Source organism: Balaenoptera borealis (assembly GCF_965194805.1).
Source record: "Balaenoptera borealis genome assembly, chromosome: 4".
In the NCBI taxonomy this organism is placed as follows: domain Eukaryota; kingdom Metazoa; phylum Chordata; class Mammalia; order Artiodactyla; family Balaenopteridae; genus Balaenoptera; species Balaenoptera borealis.
In genome coordinates this window covers 9,268,764-9,295,321 of record NC_138861.1, presented here as the reverse complement: position 1 = coordinate 9,295,321, position 26,558 = coordinate 9,268,764, and the positions used below count along the sequence as shown (strand labels likewise).

The 26,558-nt window shown below is 39.4% G+C and overlaps 1 long non-coding RNA gene across 1 annotated transcript in view; it reads left to right on the top strand.

Annotated features, from left to right (window-relative positions):
• LOC309628618 overlaps nt 1-26,558 on the top strand; it is a 188,571-nt gene that overhangs the window by 2,747 nt on the left and 159,266 nt on the right. The window contains exon 2 of the long non-coding RNA XR_014244588.1: nt 16,094-16,197. This is a non-coding gene — a long non-coding RNA (uncharacterized lncRNA). The remainder of the gene's footprint in view (nt 1-16,093; nt 16,198-26,558) is intronic.

The window sequence follows — 26,558 nt, the reverse complement described above, 5'->3', positions numbered from 1 at the left end:
AGAGGCTTGATCTGTAGCATTTCCACATTATTTCCATTCTCGATGAGGTTAATCCTGGGTTGTTAAAATCAAAAGGTCGACATGATCAAATGCCTTCTAAATCTTGTATGTGGAAAGGAAAAAGTTTAGTTGTTAAACTGGAATGAAGAGTGGGTTGTGATCATAAAATATAGACACTATAAGAGGATATGTGGAAACACAAAAAACATATTTTTTTCTCGAATTACATGAAAATTCTCATATAATATGAAAATTTAAGTGTCCAACTGTTTTGGTGGACTTTATTATACTGACTTCTAGTTTATTTGGATATTTCTATTTTACTAAGTATAATAAACTATTTCGACTCTTTCAGCTCTGTAAATAATTATTTTTTCCCTTAAGTCAAGGTTCAGATAAAAGAAGCTGATCTTGGTACCATTGCCAATCTGTCAGAGAAGTTGGAAATTATATCTAATAAGAAGCCTACCACTCATCATTTCATCATATATAGACTAGGGAAGCAGGGAATTATTTATTAGAGGGAGGAAAACAAAGGTTGAAAATAAGAAGGTTTTTTTTTTTTTTTAAGTTCAGACATGAAAGTAGAACATTTCAGAAATACAAAATAGACGTGCCATAAAACTTTTTATCCCATTGCTCAATAAATTAGTCAACAAAATTTAAAAAATGGTCTTAAAAATGGTCTTACTATCAGAAACATTAACATCACTTAAAACAAAAGAAAAAAGTTTCATTTTAGACCCATAGAATTGTTATAGAGTAAATAATTCTTCAATAAATTGTTAATGATTAACCACTCAACTCTCCATCCATAGCAACTAATTCTGAGCATATGTTCTTGCTTATCAGTATAATGCACGGGCACTATGCTTGAGTCCATATATCGTATATTGATAGCTATTATTTGCCAGTACTCAAGAATCTAGCAGTATTTCTTTGTTAAATTATCATCACTAACTTTGAGGCCATTCTAACATTCTTTAAATGATAGATTCTTTAAAGTGGACTTAAATTATTAATTTTTTTCTTAAAACAACACCCTTCTTACCCTCCTGGAACCCATTTATTCATGAAGATCAACTAAGAAATTTACAACCTGTGCAGCCAATGGAGTGAAGGGGGCGTGGCTAAACAGTAAATTCAGTGGGATGTGGACAGAGAAGGCACAGGGTGGAGACCCTGTGTCTACACTGGTGTTGAAGGGATGGGTGTTTTGGGATTGGCATCAAACAAGAAGTGTTTCTTCCCATCCAACAGCGATCAAAGCAGCATGGGACTCTACACCTGCAGCAACATGGGCAACAACCCAGGAGCCTGCAGTCAGAGAGGACCCAGAGAGGGGCAGGTGGAAAGCTGAAGAGATGTAGAAATAGAAAGTCTAGCAGCTGCAGACCCTTGTAAGTTCTGGTCACTGGTTGCTGCACTAAGCAGCCAGTGACAGGCATTTTGCAGAATGTATTTGAGGGGAGAAAATCATTCTCTGAAATCAGTTTATGAGAATTCTTATTTAAAATCCGATGTTGGAGTAATTTTTGGTAGAGAATTCATTATGAGGTTGACATGAAAAAGTGACCTTTTCTGTACAACACAGAAGAAAATCGGAAGAAAGGGGACAAAAACTGGACAACAGAGGAAGCAGCTACATCAGGTATTTTTCTAGCCACACTTGGCTACGAGTTTTTGTTTGTTTTGCCAATTCCAGTTAAGGAATACCTCACATGAATGTCCCTATTCCATGGCATAACATTTACGTTTTTAAAAAACATTATTTAAAATAATCAGTGACTAAAGTTTGACTTCTTATTTAATGCTCGAATTCCTCAATAGATGTCAGGTCTAAGACATTTTTATCCCTCGTCAGTTTACGCACCAACAAATATTTATGCAGTTAATGAAGAAATTTAAATCTATAATAAATGTGTATAATTCTTATGTAAGTTGAATAATTTATGATGATTATTTTCTCTTACTTTCATAAAACCCCCAATTGAACTTATCCTCTGGGTCGTATAAGAAGTTGCTATCAGGCAGAATGGATTAGGCCTGAGAACTTCAGGCCTGATTCCTGCAACCAAAGAAGGCTGGCCAGGTGAATGCTATTTTTTTTTATAGGACATGAGGTCCTCTGAGATCCAGCATCCTCTGTCTCTCCAGCCTTCTCTGCCACCAGCTCCCCTCCTTGTACACCACGGGACAAGCACACGGAGCCCCCTGGCGCTCCCCGTTGTGCCACGTACTCTCAAGTCCCCGTGCCTCTGTCACAGCACGTGGCCCCCACGTCTAGAATATCCCTCCAGTCCCATTCACACCAGCCTGTGAAATACTTTCACATCTTTCCAGACTTAGTTCACATCAAGCATAAAGGCATCCCCTATCAAGCCTTTTTTGACCTAAATAGAAATAACCACTCCCACCTTTGTGCACCTAAGGCACGCTGTGCACGATCTAGCACAGCCCCTATGATACTTCATTGCCCGACCACGCTTGTTTCCTAACACTAATAAGTCAAGTCCCTCGAGGAGCGCCTGGGTCTTAATTCACGTTCGCATCCACAGTTTCCTACTAGGACTCACTAAATGTCTGGGCAACAAGTGAATGAAGGAGCGCTACCCTAATAATGCTTAAACCTATGGGGCCTGCAGCTAACACTTGCATTTACTATCAGCTCCAGGGAGCTGCAGCAACTGCTGGGTTCTCAGAACAATTTATATACACATTTAAAAATGCTATTGCAGGATTTGAAGAGCCAGGGCCTTCTTTCCTGCTCTAAGGGGTTTTGGCCAAACCCTTTAACTTGTCTGGGTCTCAGGTTTCTTGATAAAGTTAATTGAGATGATTTTTAATGTCAGTTTCAGCTCTAAAGGTCTGCAATTTTATGTTTTTTTGAAATCCATGAGCAATGAAATATTGATATTACAACAGGAAGAGCAAACAGTTTGTAGAAATAGAGATGGCATCAAGATTGTAAGAGAAGTTCAGGTTAAAAGCCAGAAAGGGAAGATTTGAACACAAAAAATCTGTAATGTGAAAAGCTGAAGAGTGTTCAACATGTTTTTGAGTAAGCTATCATGTGTGTTTTGCTATATTTTAAATCATGGATAAAAAAATTAATGTACTTTTTATAATAATATTAATAAAAATAGAACCTTTTTTTAAAAAAAAGGAGGGAAATCACTCCCAACGTATGACTCTAGTAAGTCAATCTTTGATGTTCTGAGAATTTTATATTCTTACCTCCCCAAAAATGGGTTTTCTAGAAGCATTTTCTCAATATGGGTCACATGAATTTCTTTCAGATTCTGTTACACCAAGAATAGGAGATCAAGGACAAAGTAACTGAAAAGATTGGCTTGTTTCTTTCCTGGAAAATGCCGCCTGTGGTTTTAGGAGGCAGTTTCGTTGCCAAACAGATCAGGAACATCAGGCTTCTCCATAATCTGAAGGTGTTTTTAGACTTCCCTTTCCCACACTCACTGGTCTTCATCTCCAAGCATCTGTGGATGAGATTGGTTTAAACAACCTATTAATTTCACTTTGTACGTGATGAAATTATTCAAGAATCAAAGTTGGTGACCAATTTCTCTCCTCTTTTCACCCATTTCATGCTTAACAAATTCCTACTGCTTGTTTTTTTCCACAAGAAATACTTCCTTGTAATTTACCTTTTCTATGGTAACAAAGAATAAGCCCAGAACTTCTGCCTTTGCTCATTAAAAGGAGAGCTATTCAAAATAATAACAATAAGAATGGGAATTATATATGTTTTCATGGAACTCCTATAATGTACTAGATTTGAAAGTATATGTTATGTCTAATATGCTTAACAATCTATGAATTCAGTATTATGATCTTAATTTTTCAGTTAATTATAATAGAAGCCATCTACTTGCAGTCACTTCTATATACAGGATTATATTCAATCTTTGCAAGCACAGGAAACTCGGCTCAGTATTATGTAACAATCTAAAGGGGGAAAAGAATTTCAAGAACAATAGATATATGTATACATATAACTGAATCACTTTGCTGTACACCTGAAACTAACACAACATTGTTAAATGTACTCCAATATAAAATAAAAATCAAACAAAACAAAACAAACAAACAAACAAAAGAGACTGAATAATCTTGTCTCTAGTAGGTTCAAATCTAATAAAAATGTAAAGCTTTATTTTTCCACATATGCTACCCAGCTAGTGTCATGGTATGGTTGTGACACAATGTGAGAGAATGTTAATGCATCTCTCCTAATCTCACACTGTTATGAATCACCAATTCAAAATACATGATTGCTGACTGTGGGTTAATATCGTTAGCTTCATACTTAATACATATAATGACCTTAAATATTAGTTGTCTTGATTAGCTAAATTTTTTTTTTTTTTTTGATTAGCTAAATTTTGAGTGAATTGCTCACCATATTTTAACAGGTACAGAAAATCTAGACAAAGGTGTATTCCATGGTTAGCCTTATGTCTTACTACATTTGGTACTTATAGTATCTACCATAATAATTGTGGTAGGTACCGCTGGCTGTGCACAGAAGATTCATATTCTTCAGAGTCGTTGCTGGGAAGCAGCTGCCCAGATGAAACTACATTTCCCAGCCTTTCTTGCACCTGGGTGTGGCCATGTGACTAGCTCTTGCCAATGGAATGTGAAATAAAGTGATATGTTTCACATCTAGGCTGAAGTGCCTAAAAACTAAGTGTGTCTCCTCCATAGTCTTCTTCTTCACCATTTGACTGAATGGAGAGGACTCTGAAGCATTTTTGGAGGGCAGAAATTCAAGGAGGAGGTAGCTTGAACTATCTGCTGACTGGGAACCCTGGTATTGGATAGTGTATGAACCAGAAACATGCTTCTATTGCCTTATATCACTGTTATCTGTTATAATAGCAGGTGTTACCTTAATTAATGTAAACTTGTACACATAATAATGTTCAATCCATAGTTTTTGAATGTTAGTATCTGTGTGCCAGATCACTAGACACATGAGACTGGATTTAAATTGTGGTGCCATACCACACACACACACACACACACACACACACACACACACACACATATATGATTTCTATATTATAATTCCTATCTATATAAATTTCTATTCATTTTTGATTCCCCATTTCTAAAGCACTGAATTAGTCCTTGTGAAATTCTCATATATTAAAATCGGAGTTGATTATTTTATACAATAAGTACATCACTCAATTCTAAAAGGTGACGGTATGTAGTACCAGTAGATATCTTAAGTGATTAGGATACCAGGTTTCTCTTGATCATCTGTTTTTGTTTTTCCCACTTTTACCAGAAGAGAATTAGTCTTGATACAGGTTTTAGTGGATAGAGTCCAATGTTGGAAACCTGGGAAACTGAGTTCTTTCTTGATTATACTGCAAGCTCCATTAAATGTTGTTACGTTAGTTTGCCTATGAGAAGAGAGAGGCTACAGTTATCTCCAGTAAATAATAAATTGATCTTTCAACTTCTGATTGTTCACACGGCATCATTTGCTTTTATTTCTTAATTAGACCACCTGTCTTTTGAGCACCTTTTGTTTTCTGGCCTTGTGTTCACCAAGGGGCAGACGGGCAAGTAGAGATGAAGTTAAGAGCAATTTACCTAGTTATATTTGAGAACTTGAAGTCGTGTTCTCTGAAGGTTTTGGATGACTTCTGTTCCCTGCTACGAATGTGTTTACAGATTAATTTTAGTCTTAGTTGCCTTTTACCAGATCAAATATTGTGTAAGTGGTGAATTCTAGGAAACTTGAAGAGTTTTAAAACATTTCACCATGGCTCCCGCTATGGAGATGACCATAATTAGAGGAAACGGCAGGTTAAGTTAGAAACTGTGTATGTTTGGGAGCTGGAGTTTTGCCACTTCCTTGTATAGTTCACTGATATTCCCCAAACCATAGTGGTCTTTTGGTCTGTGGATCATAGCTTGGCCAGGGGTGAGCCAGAGTTCTTAGTGAGGCAGTGAAACAGGTCGTGTAAGGCATCTCAGCAGAGCTGGAACGCCCACTCATCTCGGTTGGGAGGAAGTGGAGGCTGGGATCAGAAAGGTGGCCTTTTCCCACTTTTAGACAGTGCCGGAGCATCTCAGGCTGGGGTTTCACTTTACTTTGTTTATGTGGAGTTGGTTCAGACACAAGTGAAATTGTGGTGTCTTAACCTCTAGAAAGATTTCAAACATACATCTTGCTTCATCAAGCTTGGTCACTTAAGAATCCAGTTTATATTTTAGAGATGATGGCATTCTGAATTTAGAAAGATGAAAGTGACACACTTTCATTTAAATCTCATAATCTTTGAAAGTTTGGGAATGTAAATTAATGAAAACATTTAACTTCCTTTTAAGAAGAAGGATAAGAATCATACACACAGGAAGTCTATTTGCCTAAAATATATTTTACCTTCATAGTAGTTTCATAAAATTGGGCAACTTATTTAATTCTTGGGGTCCTGTCTTCTATCCTGAGTGCTAACCATGTGAGCAGGAGAACTAGGACTGGGAAATAAAATCAGTTAAATTTGATTCTACTGTACGAGCTACGTGTGAACCTATGGCTATCTGTGTGTAGCTCTTTCTCTCACACGAAGGACTGGAGTTTTTTATAACAAAAATCCATGAAACATAAAAATACACAATAAATATTTCAACGATCTGGGAAAAGAATGCTACGAAATTAATAAAACTTATAAGTGTTTGAGTAACTTTAGCACAAAAATAGAAAATGTCTAGTTATATGGACTAGACATGGACTTATAAATATTAAATTTAGTTGCCTTGAAGCAACATAATTTTAGTATCAAATGCTTAAAAACACTAATTTCAGTCAATAGAGTTTAAAAATACGGATTGTAGGTACTTGTTTGGCTAATAAAAAAGTATCTTTGAAAAAAAAAACAGGTAGTAGGAATCCCAAAAGATAAAGAAGAGACCTCTATTAAAGATAGCATTTCCCAATCTAGTACTATCATTCTAGTCCTAGACTCTCCCAAGCAGCTGGAAGAGGAATGGTAAGAAGACAGGTCATGGAGAAAAAGAGGGGCAGTTCTTAACTTGTGGTTCTCTTTTAGTTCTAAGACAACTCAGGTTCTAGATGGGCAGAAAATCAGTAAAAATGGCAGCAGTTTTGGTTCAAATAAAAAAAGATATCTTCTGTGGTAAATATATATATACCACGTATATACATTGTGTGTGTGTGTGTGTGTGTGTGTGTGTATATATATATATATATATATATATATATATAATGCGATATTACTCAGCCATAAGAAAGAGTGAAATAATGCCATTTGCAGCAACATGGATGGACCTAGAGATTATCATACTAAGTGAGGTATTTGTCAAAGACAAATATCATGTGATGTCACTTATATGTGGAATCTAAAAAATGATACAAATGAACTTATTTACAAAACAGAAACAGATTCACAGACATAGAAAAGAAACGTATGGTTACCAAAGGGGAAGAGGGGGGAGGGATAAATAAGGAATTTGGGATTAACAGATACACATGACTATATAAAAATAGATAAACAACAAGGACCTACTGTATAGCACAGGGAACTATATTCAATATCTTGTAATAACCTATAAAAGAAAAGAATCTGAAAAAGAATATATAACTATAAATATAACTGACTCACTTTGCTGTACACCAGAAACTACACAACATTGTAAATCAACTATACTTGGATAAAAAGATAAAAATAAATAAATAAAGATATCTTCAATGATAGTCAAATCAGTGTATTCAGAAAGCAGCACGGGAATTGTCATGAGCTAGGAGATTTTTTTCTTGGTATCTAAGTTTTTTAATCAGGTGCCAAATTGAAAGACTTCAGCTGTACTCATCCTTTGTTTTACCCTTCTAGATCAGGCGTCAACAAGCTCTTGGGTCAAATCCACTACTTACTTTTGTAAATAACGTCTTACTGGAACATGGCCGTGCCCACTTATTTATGCAGTGTCTATGGCTGCTTTAGTGCTACGACAGTAGAGTTGAGTGTCTGGGAAAGAGACCATCTGGTTTGCAAAGCTTAAAATATTTACCATCTGGCCCTTTACAGAAAAGGGCTCACTCCTGTTCCAGATGAAAGCTCTTTCCTTTTTTAATCTATTCTTTAACTCAAGCATGTAAGTCAGTCTCTCACCCTAGTTCCAACACTGTCATTTCTAGCTACATCAAGCCATTTTGTGGTCTGATGAACGGTATTCCATGTGTGGTGTCAGATACAGGGACCTGGCTTTGAACCATGCAGTACAATGCTTTCTAGTTTGTTTTCACTCATCCTGATAATGCCTTGCTTTCAGTCAGCATAGGACACTGAATCAATTGTATTAAGGATGTGTTTAATGATCTTTTGAACTCTTTCTGCTTATGAGCAATAGCTCATTAGACACAATCTTGTGAAAGTACTTGGAATTTCTGCCATGTGTAAATAACCCTTCTTACATGTGCTCATCTGACACCTGTCACTTTTCCTGCCTTTTCCATATAGTCCCTTGTGAGATAATTATGTAATGATACCTGTTGTTCTCATCTTCTGCTAACTCAAAATCTTAGTATCTTTTGTAAATCTTGGAATTTTAGTATGAATAATGATCGTACTACATTTATTAATGTCTTTTAAACATTTAAAGTGCTTTCAGATTGATGATATGAATTGATGCTTGTAATGGTGTTTGCCTCTGGGAAGGGGATCTGATTGGCCAGAGACAAGGATGGGAAGGAGACTTAAATTTTCACAGAAATAACTTTTATAGCTTTTAAATTTTGTATCATGTGTGCATTAGTTACCTATTACTGTGTAGCACTATTACCACAAATTTAGAAACTTAAAGTAACACACATTTATTATCTCAGAGTTTCTGTAGGTCAGGTAACCAGGCGTGGCTTTGCTGGGTCCCTTGTGTCAGAGTCTTCACAAAGCTGTAACTGAAGTGTTGGCCAAGGCTAGGGTCTCATCTGAAGACTGGATTGTGGAATGATCTACTTCCAGGCTTACATGATTGTTGGCAGGATTCAGCTCCTTGAGGACTGTTGAACAGAGAGCCTCAGTTCCTAGTTGTTCATTGGCTGGAGGCCTTTGTTCCTCTCCAACATGACAGCTTGCTTCATCAGAGCATGCAAACTGAGAAGGCAATGGGAGGAGTCTGCTAGTAAAACGCAGGTCAGAATTTTACATCCTACACTTCTGTGGGACATTCAATTACCTCTGCCTTTTTCTGTTTGTTAATACAAGTCGTTAGACCATCCCACACTCAAAGGTAGGGAATTACTCGAGGGCATGAGTACCAGGAGTTGGGGATCATAGAGAGGCTGTTTTAGAGTCTGCTTGCCACAACTGTGTGTATTATCTATATTTAGTAAAATTAAATAAATAATTGTAGACATTCAAGACTTAAATGAAAATGAAAGTCTCAGTATAATGTGTGAAATATGATTTCATTTTTCTAAATAAAAAAATGACATGTCCATAAATACATGTATGTCTATAAATGCATACAAAATGGTGGGAATGATACAGATCAATGATTAGTGTCTTTGTCTGTTCAAGGTGCTATAACAGAATACCATAGACTGGGTGGCATATAAACAACAAACATTTATTTCTCATAGTTCTGGAGGCTGGGAAGTCCAAGACAAGGCACCTGCACATTAGGTGTCTGGTGAGAGCCCACTTCCTTGTTCATAGATGGCCGTCTTTGTGCTGTGTCTTTACATAGCAGAAGGGGCGAGGGAGCTTTCTCAGGTCTCCAGTACCATTCATGAGTGATCCACCCTTATGACCTAAGCACCTCCCAAAGACCCTATCTCCTAACACCTACATACTGGGGATTAAGTTTCAACATATGAATTTTGAGAGGGCAAAAATATTCATACTATAGCAGTGATTACTTCTGTGGAAGGGAGTGAGAGAGGAATGGGTGTAAAGGAGCTTTCATAGTTTAATCTAGGTCTTTGTTTTCTTCCAAGAAAAAGGAGCTAGGATCATTTTATAAAGTTATAGAGGATAAATGGCTTTCCAATGGCCATTCATATTCACTTAATCGTAGGATCAGGACTCAAAACATAGTTTTCCTAAATGTCACAGTTTTTTTTTTTTCTATTTATTTATTGGATTATTTATTTATTTCTAAACTAAATTGTTTAAAATAAACACTAAACTAAATAAGTTCAGAAAACTTATTAAAATTATTTATGAGAATGATAGATATTAGTTTGTCTGTTGATTCCTGGCTAATCTTATTGGGTGGCCATCTCTACTCAGTATGTCTGGTAATTAAGCCGTTTTTAAAACCATGATAAAACAGAAATCTGTATTTAATCCTATGATGGGGTTACCTGATTTAGCAAATGAAAATATAGGAAGTCCAGTTAAATTTGAATTTAGTGTTTTGGGGTCGTTTTTAACATACCTTAAGGTTTTTTAAACTATAAGCTATAATGAATGCTTAAGACTAGAATATTTTTCTGAAAATTGAGAAATTAAAAAAGTTTTAAAGAGTTCAAACATTGCATTATTTTCTTTGAGTCTTCATCATCTTTTCTACTCTTCTGAAATAGTCACTGAAATCTCTCTGTGGACGTATAAAGAAGTAATGTAATTTTGCAGAATGTGATTTACTGGCATAAGTTAGCCAAATTTGACTTTATGAGTATATTCCAGGAAAACAGAAAAGCAAAACTCAATAAGGAAATAATCTGCAACTAAATTTCAGTAAATGTCCCAGAGACAGAGCTTTGTGTCAAGATCCTTTGTACATTGATTTAGTAGATTTTTTTTTTTTTCTGTTTTAAACACATTATTCCTTGAAGTTTATCTCGATGATGTAACATAATTGGATGACCGACCAATTACCGCATGAGTTCTAAAGTTCCACTCTTTTAGATTGAATAACAGCTCTCTGGTGGGGAAAAGGTGACTACGCGTAGCCGCAGAAAAGTGGAGGAGAGAACGGGAGTGTGCCATCCAGGGCCTGATTGCTGTCAGCTCCAGTCTTCTCATCCGCTGGGCTCAGCTCTGGATCAGAGGGAATGGCCCCGGGGGCTGCGTTCCCAAGCCTCCACTCATCCCGCCTTTGGCTCGTTTCAGTCAATAGATGGCGCTGACAGGAGATAGGCAGGCGGGAAGAAGGCAGTAGCCTGGGATTTCTCCTTCTCTCTCTCTGCGTCAGGCAGCATCTCTGACAGTGCCTGTGCCTTCCTCCTGGCCTCAGCCTTCCCCTGGTGGCCCCAGGCCCTGGGCTCTCGTACCATTCCCATTCTCCCCTCTGGTTTTGGGAGGGCAGTGGCCCCTGATGGTGTTGCCTCATGGACCCTATATGGCATCTCAGATCTTCCATCTTCCATGGTATCGATTCCCTGTGTTAAAATCTTCCTGTTATATGTACTGGTTTCTGGTTTTCTGGATAGACCTTGCTCGATACAGGGAACGTGGAAAGTTTTAGGAGAATATCAGAAAATCAAACATCCATGTTTCTTTCTCCTTGACATCGTCTTCAGGGTGTTTCAAATAAACAAATGAGCAACTGTTCCTTTAACGCTAACGCTTTCTCTGTTTCAAAGATCAGAGGCTGCTCAGGGTCTTCCAGAGCAGATGATTCCTAAGAATGTTTGGCTAGTAGAGCATGAACCTGCCCTTTTCCTCAAACCAAGTTTTCTGTTATTTTCTCCGGGAACACAGACAATTTCCCTTTTTTTTTTTTTAGTGGAAGGGAGAGGCCATCATTTCTAGGTCAATAATTCTTAAAATCAATCTGTGCAGGAAAAGAGAATAAAGAAAGGCAGAATGAAATGGGGAAAAAGAGTTCAGAGATAAGGGGAAGAAAACAGGAAGACGACATGGAATCAGATAATGTAACTATCCTCTCAGAGAGAAAGGCAATAGCTTTGATTAAAGGGGGATTAAAAAATCTGTTTTCTCAGAAATGTTACTCATAACGCTGTAGTTCGTTAACACATTTCAGATATTTGCATGAAATCGTAAGCCATAGGCATATAGGAAATGATGTTTGCTATAGACATCGTAAATACTAATAATCACCACCTCTCAGTGAACTCTTTGTTTGCCAGCAAAGGAAAGGAAAAATCTGTCACAGTGAAAGCAGTGAGCTTGACAAATAGGCAGCAGTGACACAAACCTGATGGAGGTGAGGGGCCAGCATATTGCCTTGGTTTGTGTAGGTGTAAAACTCCTTACTCCAGAAAATTTACCTTCCATCTTGTGAGCTAAGGGCCTTATTAGCTGGCCTGTTAGGCAAGTCAAACCTAGAAGTAGAATTTATGTAAGTCACAGATGGGCTCACTGCTTTCTGGAATCAAATATGAACACCTTTCTTAAATGTCCCAAGGCGTTATTGCTATACAGTGTACCGTTATCCTCAAGAGCAAGGGTTTTGCCGTTGGGCTGCTTTGGTCACTTCCTAACTGAAGCATCTTGAGCAAGTTAGTTAACCTCTCTGGGCTTCCTTTGTAAAATAGGGACAGAAACAGCACTCCTTCAGAACGCTGTAGGGAGGATTAAACATGAGCATACGTATACAACTTAGACCAGCACCTGGAATTCAGTAAACACTCAATAAAAGTTAAATACTATTATCGCTCGGAAATGATACCTGTGATTTTAGAGCTCTGTTAAATTCAACGTATGGAAAATACTCTTTAGATAAATGCATAAAGTTATATACCACATTAAATGTAGGAAACCATGCTGGTTTATAATTTCTATCTTACAAGCCAAAGGAGACGAAAAAATACTATATTGACAGTTGGGAGATTTGACGAATAGGCAGCAATAGAAAAACATTTAAAACATTGAAAAATGACATTTCTTTCTTCAGGAGCATTCTGCACATACATATTGAAAAGAAAAGTGACTGTATGTTATAGTAGCAGAGAAAGCAGAATAACTGGGGTTGGGGAATTTGCAGCAAAATAAAGTCACCACATTTAGCTGGACAGTATATTGGGAAATAGTAGGTCTGAAACTGTGATTAACATTCAGCTGACGTTCCCTCTGTTTCTTGAGAATCTTAGCTCACTTAAGTCAAATGACATTTTTTTACAGATGGAAAATTATGACCTGTTTAGGGAAATAGCATATGTCTTAACTGGGCAACATCACCTTTTCCATGAGAAGTGTAAATGAAACTTTAAAAAAGTGTTTAGATAGAAAACAATTGATAGAAACTTTCTCTCTCTTTCCCTCCTTCTCTTCTTCCCTTTCTCCCTCTCTCTTCCTTCCTTGAGATGGGTGTAGGTCCCAATCTTCATATTAACAAATATCAATCCAGCAATAAAGGCTGCCAGCTGTATTTTGAGTGGACATGCATTCCATCAGTATCATTGTTGAAACACCAATTTTGTAGCAGGTTCTGACCAAGTCCTGCTAGAGTGACTTTAATGGGGGATCGGGTCCATGTAGGATTTCCCATATGAGAACTCTGGAAATGAAAGACTTAATTGAAAATAGCTAAATGTCACTGTTTGTAAACACATTCAGGTTTAGGAAAGTGTAAATAACCATGCACGTGCTTTCAGGAAATTTATGATCATAAATTTCCCCTCTAGAACAAAGTTAATACTTGGTGGCTCAAATAAGCTGGTGTTCCCAACTCATCTGACTGAAACAAGTTTACAAGCCAGTGTGGGATGGCCCTATGAATCTTCTAGGAAAAGATAGGAAGTATTGGGTTAGCCAAAAATTTCATTCATTTTTTTCCATAAGATGGCTCTAGTAGCACTTAGTTGTCTTTAACTTCATTCAAAACAATTTTGTTAGATTGCATGTGACAGCTGTCATATCAGTGTGCATTTTAAAAAAAGACATCAAAATTGGTGAATTTTTGTGTAGCCATTTTAATATTGAAGATGGAAGAAAAAAAGCAACATTTTCGGCATATTATGCTTTATTATTTCAAGAAGGTAAAAACACAACTGAAATGCAAACAAAGATTTGTGCAGTGTATGGAGAAGGTGTTCTGACTGATCGAACGTGTCAAAAGTGTTTTATGAAGTTTCGTGCTGGAGATTTCTTGCTGGACAATGCTCCATGTTCAGGTAGACCAGTTGAAGTTGATAGCAATCAAATCGAGACATTAACTGAGAACGATCAACGTTATACCATGTGGCAGATAGCCAACATACTCAAAATATCCAAATCAAGCGTTGAAAATCATTTGCACCAGCTTGGTTATGTTACTTGCTTTGATGTTTGGGTTCCACATAAGTTAAGCGAAAAAAACCTTCTTGACCATATTTCTGCATGCGATTCTCTACTTAAATGTAATGAAAAATTCCATTTTTAAAACAAATTGTGACAGGTGATAAAAAGTGGATATTGGGGACTTCCCTGGTGGCACAGTGGTTAAGAATCCGCCTGTCAATGCAGGGGACATGGGTTCGAGCCCTGGTCCGGGAAGATCCCACATGCCGTGGAGCAACTAAGCCCGTGCGCCACTACTGAGCCTGTGCTCTAGAGCCCGCGGGCCACAACTACTGAGCCTGTGTGCCTAGAGCCTGTGCTCTGCAACAAGAGAGGCCACCTCAATGAGAGGCTCGTGCACCGCAACGAGGAGAAGCCCCAGCTCACAGCAACTAGAGAAAGCCCGCGCGCAGCAACGAAGACCCAATGCAGCCAAAAATAAATACATAAATAAATAAATATATTAAAAATAAAAGTGGATATTGGACAACAATGTGGAATGGAAGAGATCGTGGGGCAAGGGAAATGAACCACCACCAACCACCAAAGGCCGGTCTTCATCCAAAGGAGGTGATATTGTGTAGATGGTGGGATTGGAAGGGGAGGGCTCTATTATGAGCTTCCAGAAAACCAAACAATTAATTCCAACAAGTACTGCTCCCAATTAGACCAACTGAAAGTACCACTCGATGAAAAGCGTCCGGAATTAGTCAATAGAAAACGCATAATCTTCCATCAGGATACTGCAAGACCGCATGTTTCTTTGATGACCAGGCAAAAACTGTTACAGCTTGGCTGGGAAGTTCTGATTCATCCACCGTATTCACCAGGCATTGCACCTTCGGATTTCCATTGATTTTGGTCTTTACAAAATTCTCTTAATGGAAAAAATTTCAATTCCCTGGAAGACTGTAAAAGGCACCTGGAACAGTTCTTTGCTCAAACAGATAAAAAGTTTTGGGAAGATGGAATTACGAAGTTGCCTGAAAAATGGCAGAAGATAGTGGAATAAGAGGGTAAATACGTTGTTCAATAAAGTTCTTGGTGAAAATGAAAAATGTGTCTTTTATTTTTACTTAAAAACTGAAGGCACCTTTTGGCCCACCCAATATATCTGTGATTTTGAGCTCATAAGCGTTGAGCAGTACTTCTTCACAGTGAACCCATTGATCTACCTACCTGTGGCACTTTAGGTAGCAGGCAGGCCATTTTTTCCCACTTTCTGTTTTATTTTACCAACAACAGCCTCACTTACCTCAACCATCAATGTTTTTAAAAAATTTTTATCTATTTATTTTAAAACTCTATAGTGCTTTACAATTTTTAAAGTTTCACGCACATGATTTCCTATAATCCCATAATAACCCCCTTTTTTGAACCCCTTACCCATTTATTGTTCCTCTCCCCTTCCCTCTCCCCACTGGTAACCACTAGTTTGTTCTCTGTGAGTCTGCTTCTTTTTTGTTTTACTCACTAGTTGGGTGTATTGTTTAGTTTCCACGTATAAGTGATATCATACAGTGTTTGTCTTTCTCTGCCTGACTTATTTCACTCAGCATAATACCCTTGAAGTCCACCCATGTTGATGCATATGTTTTGACCCCCATCCCTCCTCCTTAGCATTTGGAAACACCTATGGCTTTTGACTAGTTTAATGCTCTCACCTTCTCAAGTGTGCAGTGCTGGCACAGAAGATTTATTAAAGATGATGGCAGAGCAACATTTATAGTCTAGAAATGAGAGCACATGTTTGTAAGTAAGAGCAGTGAGGGTGAACAGTCATTATGTGCCTGGGCTAGAGGGGAGATGGGTCGGGGGGCTCCAAAGCCCAGCTCACAGTCTTTCTCCTGGTTTTATTTGCACAGCCTGTGGAATTGCTACCACACCACTGCTCCTGGACCCCCGCCTACTGTGAGACTCTGTGCCATTTTGCAAACACTCAGAAGGATGAAACCTCAGAGCAGCTAAGGTAAATGTGATTAATCACAACTTCTTTTCAATCACTAGTTTGTGAACAGAAGAAAGAAAAATGAACATAGTGAAGGCAGTGAGGTTTGACAGATAGGCAGCAATATCACAATAGAGGAGAGGAAGCTGGACTCAAATGGGACAGCTATTCCCTTCGTCCTGGATGTTCACACTGGTTGCATGAGACACCTAGACAAGAAGGAATGCCGTCTCTCCCACTATGTGAAAGGAACAGCATGTCTCCTGCACAATTTTTCTAGGTCATCCGCAAAGTAGTAATATTTCTCTCCTCTGAATTACCATAGAGCTTTTTTTTTTTGAGAGTTTTATTTTATTTTATTTTTTTACTTATAAACAGCAAACATTTATTTTTCACAGTCCTAGAAGCTGGTTAGTCCAAGATCAAGGCACCGGCAGATTTGGTGTCTGGTGAAGGCCACTGCCTGGATCATAGATGGCAACTTTTCAGTATGTCCTCACATACCATAGAGCTTTAAATTTGCTCTTATTATGGTAATTAACATCTCTTCTCCCTCTCAGTTGGATGAGAGTGGGAGAAAAGGGAAAAAATAATACAAAAAATGAATCTAAATAAAAAGATGTGGTAATATCAAATAAGTTATTCTGATGGTGTGGTCAAGAAAAGCCTCTTTGAGGAGATGATATATAAGCTGGGATCTAAAGAATGAGCAGGGATTGGCTATAAAAGCAGAGAAAAGAATGGTCCAGAGAGACAGAACACCATGCACAAAGGCTCCAAGAAAAGAAAAGACCTGGGGTGTGTATGAGGCCAGTATGAGGCTGTAGGCCAGTCTGACTGGAGCTCAGTGAACGTTCATAGCAGAAGAGAGCCTTAGGGAAGGCAAATCCATATCAGGAATAAATGTCTATTCTAGCAAGGACGAACCACCGCCCCTTCCGTGATGGAGATGCTCCAGTGTGATCAACCAGACACCAGGTAGCTGGCTGGTCCCCCGGGGGGAATGGCACCATAAGGGAGCTCAGTGTTGGTGTCTGCTGAGTGGCTGCGGCCACTCAGGTGGGCCTTGTCGAAGGGCTGCCTGTGCTAATGAGGCCGTGCATAACCTCCGGCCCCGCCACCGTGGCCGCTTCGCTCACGAGCCCACTGGGTGACTACAGTGATGGCTGGGGAAGGAAGCTGACTGGTGTCCACAGAACAAGTTATCCTGTCCCATTGATTACTAGAGTCCTCCTCTGCTGGCATCACCCTTAGGTGAGCATTCACGTAGGACACAGACACCTTCATGATCTTTGGCTATTCTGGTAAATCTGTCCACATTACCTCTTCTCCGAATTTCTTCGTCCCCAATTTCCCAATCATGTTTCTTCCAAGTCCCTGATCATCCAGCCAAACCACTGGCCATAGCAACATCCCCTGACGCCCCCCAAAGAAAGAAAAGAAGAAGACAGCCTGACTACTACATCTAATTTAATTGGTCAAAATGGTTTTTAAAAATCATTTTTTTCTGGAATGTATTGCTTGACTAGACACAGTAGATTTATCCATATTATTGAGCATGCTCTGTCCAATGCAGATAATACAGAAATGATTTCTTAATTACTGGAAAGCCTGAAACATAAAAAGATAATTGTCCATTAAAGATATTTCTACTTAAACTTTGGTTTTGTTCATAAGGTATATGGAAGTTTATGAATGCATTTCCATTTAAAAATATACTTAAAGTTCAAGACAAGATAATCACTTATTTTTGAAAAATGTATCCTTTTGTTATCTCATCATCTTGAGGGAAGTATGATCTTGCCAAGCATCTTTATTACTATGTCTTCTATTTTTTGCCTTTGTGTTTGAAAATCATGGAAAACCAAAGCTAGAGAGTAAAGCAGTAAGTGAGTAATGTACTACCCAAAGTGGTCACGAAATATCTTTTGATTAATTCTGTTAAAATTTACAGTCATGAAGTGAGAGAAATATTTTATTTTGTATCTTAATTTTATGGGGCAATTAATTTAATTATTTTTCTAGAACAAAAGAAATGTGATACATAAACATATACTAGTAACTATCAGAAATTCATTCATTCCGTTAACAAAACTGCAGTGAACCGTGCAAAGCCGGGCCTTCAAAGAGTTTGAATTCTAATGTCAAGGCTAACTACTACAAATAAATATACAATATAACATCGTGTAATGATAAATGTATTAAAATAGTGGATTGTGTTCATAGTGTTAATTATCATAATCCTTATCTTCAAATTTGGCTGTCGTTTTAGAAAATCATGGATAGCACACTGTTTTGTAAAGGAATTTGCTCCCTGTTATAAGGTATAATAATTTGGAAAGTAACTTGGAGCTAAGCAAGAAGGTATCAAGCAGTTATTTTTGGTTCTAATTTATGCAATCTTTTTTTCAAATATGTGAAGTTTGTGAAGAAAGCTCTTGTCTCTTTAACTTCTTGCTTAAGTAGTAAAACAGAAGTCTAGGAAATTCTATGACCAAGCGAAAATGACAGTTTATTTGTTGGCGAACTTTGTTTTTTTCCTGCCCATAAGCGTAGCCTTAGGAAGATGAAACCTTCACCACAACATATGTGTACATTTTGCTGACCTGACAAAAATTGTGCAATCCAAATCCCAATCTTACAAGTTAGGAATTACACTGGAAAACCTAACTGAAACTGACAAAGACTACAATTATAACAAGAGCAGTACTTGAGCCCCCCAAAGTCGGTTGTTTAGGATAGTAATTACTAAAGGCAAAACTCAATAATAACAATTTTCTTCTTCTGAAACTGGTCACTAGGGACTTCCCTGGCAGTCCAGTGGTTAAGACACCACGTTTCCAATGCAGGGGGCATGGGTTCAATCCCTGGTCGGGGGAACTAATATCCCACATGCAGCCTGGCACGGCCAAAAAAGAAAAACAAAAAAAAACCCCTGGTCATTAGGTGGAAAATTCTATTCCTGTTATGTAGAAATCCTTCTTTAGCTGGTTGGAGAAAGAAAGTGTAAAAATAAGTAGTCTGTTCCACAGTACTATGTTTTGCGTGTTAGACAAGACAGTTATCTAATTGTGTGTGCTTTAGAGGTACTGAAACATTTAGAATGTGCAAGAATCTTTTCAGTCCATTTTCATTCTTTTTAGTCCATTTTCATTCTTTTCACTGTCTTTCACATCAATGTACTAGGATATTTATTCTTGGTTATGTACCAGGATATTTATTGTCGATTATGTGGCAATCTATCAAGGCAAAGATGAGTGTTGAGACGCTAGTCTAATCAGGGCTACTTGCTATTGAATTTAGGAGCAGAGATGCAACACACATCACCTAAACTCCTGTTTTCTGCCAATGTTATAGTAGCACAATGTTGACTATTTACTTCATTGGAACCTTTCAGAAGGAATCTGAGCTCCTTCTCAGTGGGTCTATGTAACTGTCTTGGGTTAATATGAGATTCTGTGTAAAGTAATACGCCAGATGGTAACTACCTATTAGACATTTTCCTTTTTTCATATCTACTTAAGATTCACTTTCTAGGCACTCCACAATCCCTCTGGGCCCTTGAGGGTGGAGACCTAACCTTCTCACAGGGCATGCATTCAGTACTGTCTGGTTATGCCAGCAACTCCAGGAGCAGCTGTTTGGATGTCATCAAATCTCCGTTGTCTCCTCTTGCTCTGATATCTGGATCTGCTCAGTTTTTAGTTTTTACCTCTCTCTTGATTCTTGAAACTGCAATCCTTTTTCTAAATCACTTTTCTCCATTCTGAACTCTGCCCCCATTCCTTCATTGACCAAAATATCAATAACACAAGGCATATTTGTATTTAGCAGACCACACTGAAGCTTTGAAGTTGTGCAGTGGAATTACATTATTACCGACTACAAGCCAGAAGTTAAAATTTAACGAATCATCATTTTTCCACCATGGACTCCATTGGCCATCCATCCACCATTTCTTACTGGCTGTCTCTCCTTTGGCTTGCTGCCTTCACTTCTCGTCATAGCCACACCCTCCCTCTCCTGTCCTTTCCCTATATTCTCTCAGATTAGTTTGCTCAGGTTGCAGTAACAAAATACCACAGACTACGGAGCTTATCCAACAGGAATTTTTTATCTCTCAGTTCTGGAGTCTGGAAGTCCAAAATCAGGGTGCTGGCAGGTTTGATTTCTCCTGAGGCCTCTCTCCTTGGCTTGCAAATGGCCGTCTTCTCCCTGTGTCCTAGCATGGCCTTTCCTCTGTACATGCATCCCTGGTGTCTCTTCTGTGTCTTAATCTCCTTTTCTTATACGGACAACAGTCAGAACAGATTAATGTCTACCCTAACAGCTTCATTTTAACTTAATTATCTCTTTAAATATCTGTCTTCAAATGCAGTCACATTCTGAGGGTTTAAGGCTTCAACATATAAATTTGGAGGGAGGGGGACACAATTAAGTCCACACTATTTCCCAAGTCCTTTCTTTTCTGTTCCATTGGCAGTTTCCAATCCCCAAGTTTCAGTTCCTTTTCTAAAGCAGAGCAACTTTGTTTTCCATTAAAAACCTGTCTGTATGTTTGAAGCAAAATGATATCTACATTCAGACTTCATTTTTTCTAGCTCAGGTGAAAGTTTTAATAGTATAGTTTCTCATCCAATACAAATAGGTTCCATGGCAGGACTCCATCAGTTTTTGTACATATGAGGGACAAACATGATTTATTCTCCTTGTCCCAAAGTTCCCTCGGGACCACTGGATGGGACAGAGTTGGCTGAGACGCTTGGTTTTTCCTTCTTCCAGCTCATATATTTTCTCTTGAATTTATTCACTTACGTTATAAAAAGAAGTTGTAAAAATTAACTCAGAGAGAAAAGGAAATACCTTGTCAGCTGCTAATACATAGGTCTCAGGAATTTTTTTAAACAGAAGGTTATCCGTTGCATAACTGTTACCCACCATCCATAAGCCAAAGTAATACCTGAGTCACCATAGCTCCCCATCCCCAGTCTCTCCTGGCAGCTCCTCCTTCAATTCCACTCTTTTAGAGACTTCCTTTTCTTTTCCTTTTTAAAAATATTTATTTACTTATTTGGCTGCATCGGGTCTTAGTTGTGGCACGTGGGATCTTCGTTACCGCATGCGGGATCTTCGTTGCAGCATGCAGGATCTTTAGTTTTGGCATGCGGGATCTAGTTCCCTGACCAGGGACCGAACCCGGGCCCCCTGCACTGGGAGCCTGGAGGCTTAGCCACTGGGCCACCAGCGAAGTGCTGAGACTTCCTTGTCAATTCAAGGGCAGTCTCAGCACTCATCTCTCAAGAAATCTTTGTTGGCCAATTGATCTATATTGTCTTTAATCTTTACAACATTCCTGTAAGGTAGATATTATTAAACATATTATGCAGATGAGAGCTAATAGGTCAAAGTCTCAGTCTTGTGCTATTTAGCGACAGAACCTGAATGTAATCTGTGTCTGCCAGGTCCTACTGTCTCTGCTCTTTACGCTGCACAAGAACAGCAGATTGACAAGAGTCTGGAATACGCAACACTCTTAGCCTTCTCTTCAATATTTGGATACTGTAAGGTCTATCCAAGTTTATGTTCCTCTTGCCCCTTTTTTAAAAATTACAAAGAATATTTGGGGGAATTATCTCTAAAGCATAATCCGCTAAGATTATTCTTATTAATTTTGCATTTTACTTTCCCATGCTGGTTGCCATTAGTTTACACATTGGCAATCGTGGCTGTCGCCTCCTGGCTTTGGCAGGGAGAGAAGAGAGTCATGCCAGTCAGGGCCCTACACAGCAGCAGGAGGGGCACAGCAGTGGGAAGCCCTGAAGGGAAAGCGTCCTGGGTCAGTACCAAAGGACAGTAAATAAGGAGACACTATTCCAGGAAGCCACAAGCTAGTGAAAGTTTTGGGAAAGAAAGGCAACATTCATGAACCAAGAGGTAGTTCAAAAGGTGAATCAAGATGAAAAGCCCAGTAGGAGAGGCGAGAGAATAAAACATAATGGTTAGGGTCCAAAGGAAATAAACAGAGACAGGTTGAAGGGAGGGTTTAAGAACAAAACCTTTGATTGTGCTGATATTGTCCTTTATGCATTTCTAAGCGTGCATCATTAGGGCCCAGTTAAAATGTCACCAGAACTGGAATTTTTGGACCTACCTTTCTATAAGAAATGATTGTGTTATAGGTATCTAAGGTAAATGCTTGGTGAGTGTTATTTGGTTCTTCTGAATTCCTTTTTTCCCCCTAAGTCATCATGGTGGGAAAGAGAGACGCAAACATAATCAGTAGTTAATTTTTATTGAATGCTTAAGTTCTCCTAACAACCCTATGAGAGAAGTATGTTATTATTCCCATTTTACAGATGGGAAAAATGGAGGCACAGAAATGCTAAGTAACTTTCCCGTGGTTGCACAAGGGTAAGTGGCATGGCAAGGATTTGAATTGATTACTCTGCAGCTTAAGAGATAAAATAATGACACAGTGTAAACAAATGAGGATTCAATGAATTCTGCTTGGATGAGGATTAGGGAGACCTCTGCCAATGAGATGACGTGTCTCCTGTGGATCATCCCACAACTTGGTACCCATGTAGATATTACCTCTGATTGTGCTCTCACAGAAATATTACCCTAGGTACTGCTCTCATTACCCAGACACTGAAAGTAATACATGAACAAGGATATGTCCGGATTTTTCTTTTACCAAATAACCCCAAGTCTTAAAGACGTTCCCACTCCACAGGGCTGGGATGTTCCATTCAAGTGAGGGTTTGTTTCAGAAATTCTAGGTATCAAGTGCTACCGTGATTCATCGCTTACACTGACATTTTTAAAGAACTAGTAGAGATGGATAACGTGTTAAAAATCCACGTGATGGTTTTTATACCTCAGGCAGTTTGGATAAGAGGAGAGGGTACTTTCTGAACAAAATGTTTTCCTGGAAGTAGTTCTTCTTGTACGTATTATCCTAAAGGTAAGAGTAGACTGGACTAGACATATTAGTTCAATTCTCTTTTCACTCGCATGGTTCTTTAACAGAACTCCCCACGAGAAAAGTCTGACAGAATAAGGAAGTATGATTAATTTCTTTCTCAAAACATTTATCAGTGAGTATGTGGTTTTTTTTAAAATTAATTAATTAATTTATTTATGGCTGTGTTGGGTCTTCGTTTCTGTGCGAGGGCTTTCTCTAGTTGCGGCGAGTGCGGGCCACTCTTCATCGCGGTGCGCGGGCCTCTCACTATCGCGGCCTCTGTTGTTGCGGGGTACAGGCTCCAGACGCGCAGGCTCAGTAGTTGTGGCTCACGGGCCCAGTTGCTCCGCGGCATGTGGGATCCTCCCAGACCAGGGCTCGAACCCGTGTCCCCTGCATTGGCAGGCAGACTCTCAACCACTGCGCCACCAGGGAAGCCCCAATGAGTACGTTTTTATACATGTTTGCTAACAACTTCTTTAAACGTTTGCTAATACAAGTGGCAGAATTCTTCTGAACATTTCCAGCATACCACTGGGGAATGAAGCTGTGTGGATGAGGACATGTAGGACTCGTCCCCTTCTAAATGTAAGTGATAAGCTGTGTGGAAAGCCTTGGCTGGATGTTGAGCAGGGTGGTGACATGCTCAGACTCGCATTTTAAATTCTCCTTTAGTGTAACAGTTATTAATTTTTGAAGATTTAAAAATATTCAGCAGTAATTAGCATATAGGCTTCAAACTCTCCATCTAATAGAAATATACTAAATAATCACCCCCTTCTGAGGAGAAAAGCTAGCTTAAAAACAGTCCCAATACTTGAGTAATTATACTTTGCTCTGTGGGTGATATGGATGATAGAGTGTGACTGTATTTGAAGAGGTAACTAAGTTAAAATGAGGGCATTTGAGTAGACCCCTAACCCAGTATGACTGGAGTGTTTATAAGAAAGGGTGATTAGGACATGGACACGGATAGAGGGAAGACCCTGTGAGGACACAGAGAGAAGGCGGCCATCTCCAAGCTAAGAAGAGAGGCCTCAGAAGCAATCAACTCTGCTGAAACCTTGACCTTGGACTTCTGTTCTCCAGAACTGTGAAACAATAAGTTTCTGTTGTTTAAACCAGGGCTCCCCAAGCCTGGGCCGGAACCGGGCCGCGCAGCAGGAGGTGAGCTTTGGGGAGCGAGTGAGGCTTCACCTGCCGCTTCCCATGGCTCACATCACCGCCTGAGCCATCCTCCCCCCGCCCCCCGCCCCCGTGGAAATATTGTCTTCCATGAAACCTGTCCCTGGTGCCAGAAAGGCTGGGGACCGCTGGTTTAAGCCACCCAGTCTGTGGGTGGCTAACGAATACATATCTCAACAACAATAACCATGAGGAAGGAACCATTATTATCTCCATTTTACAGATGAAGAAACAGAGGCACAGGGACGTTGAATATTAGCACAAGGCCAACAGGCAGATGGGAAACTTGGATTTGAATCTAGATAGTTGTCTCCGGAGTCTGAGCTCTTCTCCATTCTTTTACTCCCTCTCTGATGGGACATTCTCTGTCTTTGGGCAGGGCTTGTTTTCTAACAGCTGTTATTCCTGGAGCTTGACTGGGGGGTTGAACTGCCTTTTTGATTAGGACACTCCTTCGTGTCTATGACTCTAGCTCTTTTCTTTATGGCTGGTTAACTTCTCCAGAGAGGAGTCCTTTACTCGCCTACATGGTAGATATATTTCTGGCTCCCAGCATTTGGAATCAGGGCCAGGGAAGGGGAGAAGGCCATGAAGTCCTACAAGTCTCTATGCAGACTTCCCTTAATCTCATTTGCAGCCCCAAGTGTCTCCATACTCATTCTAGCCAACGTTTCCAAACCTGAAGCCTTTCTGATTGAACGCCTCCAGGGAATATACCTGTGGTCAACGCAGTGCAGTGTGGATGGAGGGGATAAGGAGGGCTGCTTGCCTTGATCAACAAAGTGGAGGAAACTACCTGGTCCTTCCAATACAGACTTTCAGCTGGTCTTCTGGTGTCAGCCTCACACATTAGTCCCACCATCAATAACTGATGCTTCAGCTCCTGGGCGCCTCTCATCTTCGTCAGGAGTGTCACACTTCCTCCTGGGGGTGCCACCCCTGCATCAGCCGTCCCGGTTACCACCACTCCTTCTACTGCCCTTCTTCCAGTGTGTTGGCATCTTTGGTCCACCGTTGTTTCCTCTTCTATTTTCTCTCTCTGAATTTACAAGCTTTGGTTTTTTTACGGCCATGGTAGTGAGTTTGAGAAGAGAAAGGGGATGTCTTTGATCTATTTTACTAGATTTTCTGACACTACCTGTTCCATGACGTTGTTCGAGTACTGGGTTTGGTTTCACTTGCACTTGCTTCAGCTTTCGGCTTGATTAAAGCAGTTCTAGTAGATGGGAGGCACATACAGGTGGACATCTTTTTATTTAGTTCAGACTTGCTTAGCCAGTGTGGAACTAGGATGGATCTTATGTCTCTGTTGTTAGAACCACACAGAGGTGATTCTGAAGAAAGAAACAGCTCTTTCTCAAAAGAATGCTGTTCTGGCTCAAGTAGATGGCCTATACAGACCAGCTTTACCCAACCCATAACATTATTTGACTTCCTTTTAGTAAAGTCTTTTCTAATAAAACAAACAATCCAACCGATCAACCAACAGACTTTTCAGGTGGGTGGCAGACAGGTAGGAAAAAGCACTCCCACCGCACTGTCCCTTCCCCCCACCACACAGACACACTGTTGAGTTTGATTACACTTCTCATTTATGTAACAACAGGAATCAGAAATTGTGAGAGTGGTGTGCCTGGAGATGGGGAATGAGAGCGAGTAAGTTAGCTTTTCTTGGTGCAGGAACTGTGGGTCTATTCAGTCCCTTTTGGGGGGATGAGGGCTCATCAGTGACACCAAAGCAGGATACGGTCGCCCTGAAACTAGAAACCGAAATTTTGCTCTTTGCATTTTTTAAATAAAATATTTATTTATTTATTTAGTTGTGGCAGGCGGGCTCCTTAGTTGCGGCATGTGAACTCTTAGCTGCGGCATGCATGTGGGATCTAGTTCCCTGACCAGGGATCGAACCTGGGTTCCCTGCATTGGGAGCACGGGGTCTTATCCACTGTGCCACCAGGGAAATCCCTGCATTATTATTTTTTTAATTTCAGAGGATTACATCATCGATTCAGAAGTAAAGTCTGTGTGTTTTCATTTGAATCATAAAATACTAATGTGGGGTTATTGAGGGTCTTACATCAAACTTGAATCAACTTTGCCATTTGTGGGGAGAAAACAACACCCCCCTAAAAACTAATCGACTACCACTATTACCACGGAAGTCTTATTCCTTTGCAAAGGAACCGTCCAAAAACCTGGAACATACTGCACTTGCCAACAAGAGAGCTAC